Here is a 5,178-nt window from a genome sequence, read left to right on the forward strand (position 1 = left end):
TGAAAAGCTCACCAATGTGATGTATCATCACATCTCAGTTGCTTAAGAAATTAAGCCAAATTGTGGAAATAATGGCTGGAACGGGGGAGAACACAACAGAGGGGTCTGGAGATGGAAGGAGTAGATGAGTGATCCCTGGCACACTGCATTAGGAGGGGAAAAAGAGGGAGAAACAGAGAGATGTGTTGCCTGGTGCTTAGCCTGAATGAAAGGCCCTGCTTAGCGGACCAGAGATCAAAAATGAAGGGGCCGCTCTGTGGCTTCACCTGGGCCTTTTGTCATTGATAAGTCTGTCATCCCTTCTGATATTGGAGCAGTAATGGCAACCGATGATTAGACCACTCCTGAGCTATTAACCACATTTCTTATTCCTCAGCCCATGCTCTGTCAGGGGAAAGCCACACAAAGGGATCCTTTATGGCCGGTGAGCCTTATACTCGCCAGCCGCATCCACCTGACCTGAAAAGCGCAACTGTTGGGTCCCATCCTCAGGCTGGAGAAGATGAAGGCCAGAGACGAGATACATGTCAAAGGTCGAGCCTCTGTGCTGCTCCAAATGAGAGAGTTCTGAGTGACCGGTACGCTGAAAGAAGGCCACTGTGTAAATTACAGAAAATTGGCTGTTTTGTCAACATTTCATCGGCAGATTTGCAGAAAAATGACCCTTGACTATTTGCATCCACCCAACCCCCTCTACAGCAGATAGCTAAAGGGATTGGCTCAGTTAGATTTTGACTGACAAACAAATCTCCTCTGTATGTCTCTTGCCATACCTTTCTCAGTGTACCTCTCTAGCAGTGACATTTAATATGATCTCTTTTTAATGATCCTTAAGTGGGTGAAATTACATCTCCCAAAAAAAAAAAAACATGTAAGATTTGATGGAGGCAGAATGATGGGGGCCCAACTTTTCCTTTTTACCCTCTGCTCCACCCCCAGGCTTTTTTTCATTGTCCCTACTGACAGTTGTACACAGTAAGTGAAAACTACACAGTAATTTGATTTGGTAATATGATGCAAAGAAAACTACATACCAAATTTAAACTTCGCACCAGCTACTGTTCAGTTCTCAACTCTTTAGCTCTCAAAGTTCTCAACTTTTCATGGAGATCATAGTTAAACGAGGTCCAAATAAGTGCATCAGCGTGGCTGCTTTTCCCTTGCTTTTTTCCTTCCGTCAACTCTTTACCCTTTGCTGAGAATAGGTCACCCTGGCCAGGGTTAATCCTGTGAAAATATTTCCCTGTGCACTATGTTCCCCAGCATGAGGCCCAGACGCTGTCTGCTCCCAGGATTGGTACGTCCTGTTTGTGCAGGAGGCAGCAGGAAGTATAAACGTTTGACTCCTCACACACCTCTCTGGAGAGGTGACCTCCTGATGTAGACAATCAAGACAATCAAGTTTCAATGGTAATTTTGCATACATGAAGTAGAAAGCTTTAGCTTGCAAGTTTATAGGCAATAGCTGTTCCCTTGTTCTTGTGCAGAAGTCAAAATCACCGATGATCTGGCAAAATGTTGGTAATGAATTACTGTAAGAGGAAGATAAAACATTTTAAGATTTTGAGTCTCTTCTTAGATTACTTTTTTTTAAGCAAAAGACATAAATCCTCACACATGCATTTATGTTTGGTGGAAATAAGAGGTGTGTTTAACCAAAGTTTGATAGCAGCTTCAGGTCCTGACTGAATGCCTTCCCTATGACCCCTCAGTCATTCCTGGTCAAAGACATACCAGGATCCTGGGACTGTTATTCTAGTGGCTGAGGTGAAAGGAAAATGTGTGTGCCTGTGTGTGTGTGTGTGTGTGTGTGTGTGTGTGTGTGTGTGTGTGTGTGTGTGTGTGTGATGGAACAGAGCTAAGCATCTTTCATTAAGTTATAAAACCTCAAGAATAAGACACTGACGCCCTGTGATAGAATCTAGCACTGCAGTAACACGGCATTATGGAAAGAGAAAGCAATAATTTTGTAAGTAAGCACCTGTGATCTTGCATGAAAGCCCCTAGTTTATGACTTCAGTCTGTATAGATATGGAGGGAGAGGAAGGAGAGACAGATTGTATGAGAGAGAGGGGGGGGGGGGGATCTAGAGAGAGAAAGATTGTACAGAACAACAGCCTGGGGCAGTAATATCTCAGCCATGTGGGGTCAATGCAGGGGGAGCCGACAATGAGCTCAGGTGCTTGCCTAAGAGAATCCAACCCCCTCTACACTACCCTTCTCATAAGCCATGCCAGACCAACTTTAACCAGGCCTGACCTCAGTCTGAGATATGGTTTGATTTTTTTTAACCCTATTTGGGTGAACTTGCTCAGGGCAATCTGGTGCTGTGTGGAGCAGGTTGACCTCTGCACCTGACCTGTCTGGCCTCTGACATTTCTGTGGTGTAATGGCATTTTAAAGGAGGCATTTCATTTTAAGTAGTAATGTCCTTTAGTTTAGAGTGAATTACCAAACCAGTGATAAAATATCTTCATATGCCTTATGCATGTCATAAAGCAGCAACATAAAAATGCATAGGATCTTGTTGCCACGTAAAACAGGAGCTGTAGACAAAGGAAACTTATTCAGTTCTAGTGACAATACTTTCTAATGGTCTTGCAGTTGTGTAAGCACAAAGGTCATGAGTTTACTAGGTGGCTCAGAATTCCCAGTGATGACATAATGTGTGAACACCTGTGCCATTAACAGTAAAGCAAGTCCAGCCTGGCTCTGTTTTCTGTCTGGAAAACATTTGACGAAACAGCAGCTCAAGACCATTTGTGAAGCTTGTGCTGGCTTTCTTTCTGCATGGCGAAGGGACAAAAAACATTGTGTTAGGTTTCAGATACATTTTCTTGGCATTCAGCCAATGAGAGCAGCTCCATTTTCTCGTGGGAGACAGATGTGTCATGCAGAGGTTCCTGAGTCAAGATGTCTGCTGGGCCAAGACAGCTTTCTGTTTGACACTTCATCCAGCAAAAGGGGAAAGGGGCTGGTCCTGCGCCAAGCACCTCACGTCACCTAATTACCTTTAGCTTTGCTCTGACAAATTCTTGATTTCCGCTCCTTAATGGAGAGTCTGGCAATGGCTCTTCCGGCAGAGGTTAATGTTCCTGACATGCGTTGTTGTCTCGTTTTCTACATCCATAAACAAAATCCTGGCTGCTGGTGGATGGGCCAGCGAGTAACATCTTACCTCCGCGACCTCAGGGACAGGCTAAGGTCAGACTGACCTAGAGAGGGAGGTTGGCTGCTAGGAGCACAGGTATGGTAGAGGAGGTCCTCAGCTTCTGATGATGTGTTTCTTGTCTCCTCTGGATAACTTCCTCCTCACCTCTTTAAATGTTAAGGTGTTTGGAACGAAGCCCCAGGGCAATATCTCTTGAGGCTCTCTTGCAGTTAGCTCCAGAGGTCAACGTCGGCAGTAAATCTCTGCCCAACCCGCCCTCCCATCTGAAACTATTCATGGAAGTCTTCAAGAAGCACATATAGGCTTTGTTTAATTGCTCCCTTCTTGCAAGACATCAGTGGACAAGGTCAGTTCAGTATAAAAATCTTCACACTAATTGTAAGCATCTTACTCTACAAATACCACACCTTAGACACATCACATAAGCTGCAACATTTAAAGTGTTTAATAAAGGGGGCAAATGCAGTAGGCACACAGCTATGGCACTATTTAATTGGTTCCCTGAAGATATTTCAGGAAGTTGGGAGTAACTTGAAAGACTGTGAGCTGAATTAGCTTACTTGGCAGCAGTATTATATAAAGAGAAATGTACTAAGGGTAATAATAAGATTACAAAGAAATGCTTATGTAACATTTTTTGGTTCTGAGGTACAAAGCACCACTGAAGGCTTCACAGATGTGACAAATTGTTATAATAATAATAATAATAATAATAATATCATAAGGTTCCCAAATACAGATTTTGCTTTCAAATATAGAATATAATGAATGTAATCTGCTGAAGCTGTTGGAAACCCACCCCACCCAACATCCACTTTTTTTCTTCTCTACACCCTTCGACTGATTGTGGATCCTGGGTCACACTTCCTAAAAGAAACAGATGTTTGACCTCATTGACCCATTTGATCCGGATATACCCTGTTAGACCCTACTGCTTTGTGGTTTGGACCACAAATATTGTCAGTAGCATCTTACACCTCCCAACTCAGCAGGTGAGCTGTTCACTGTAGCGCCACTGTCCAGAAATACATCACTGCACAAATAATTCTTCTTCTTGTTCATCATAGAGGAACTTAATATGGAAGTTCACCACACTACCAATAGGGGGCTGTAATAAAACTCTTTTAAAAACCACAATGATATTACATATTATCTTGCTTTCAAAAAGGTGTCCAAAGAGGATATAATTATGCTTTTTGAATAAAAGGAAATGGAAAAGAATCTTTTCAAATCACATCAAATTACGTTTTCATAATATTTTAGTTCTGAGAACAAATCTGTCTCAGAGCTATCTCCTCCTCCTGATATCCTTCACAGCATTTAAAAATGTTGTAAACTGTTCGGAATCTTTACATCCATGTATTTTTTTTTACATTTCCTTCAAGTTTAGATATATCAATGGGTTGAATTGTGCATTAATCAATTATTTTATTTTAAAATCAGGAATATATAAAAATGACATATAAAATAGCACCAGTTTTTCAAGGCACAACTTGATATGCTATGCCTTTCTAATTGCTATTATGCCTTCCCTTTTTTATTGCCATGACTGTTGTATGTATTTCCATAACAGCCCTAAAAATGTTTTACAAACTGCTTTTGTGCAGTCTGATATTTCTTGTCTGAACAGTCCTAACTGACAGCACTTGCGGCTGTACCAGTGTGTGGTTGAAAATATGCACTAGAGACAGAAAAACAAGTCATGCAAGTCTGAGAATTTACTGCTCAGAACAAAACACAGCGACAGCCCAGTAAAGGATATGTGGAAATCAGAGAATACTACAATTGTTCTTTTTATGTAAAGTGTTTATATTTTTGAACACTGCATGAAAGTCCACATGCTGTTGGTCACATTTCATGTTCATATAATGTTTGTTTTTCAGTGTGATTTGTGCTGACCACCGGACAGCAGGGTCAAAAGTATGAGGGAATAGAGAAGGAAAGTACATAAAAGAACACATTTCTGGTGATAGGCCTAGTTAAAAGAAAGGCTGTTTGGTCAAGAC

Source organism: Electrophorus electricus, chromosome 20 (genome assembly GCF_041902795.1).
Source record: "Electrophorus electricus isolate QZ-2024a chromosome 20, ASM4190279v1, whole genome shotgun sequence".
In the NCBI taxonomy this organism is placed as follows: domain Eukaryota; kingdom Metazoa; phylum Chordata; class Actinopteri; order Gymnotiformes; family Gymnotidae; genus Electrophorus; species Electrophorus electricus.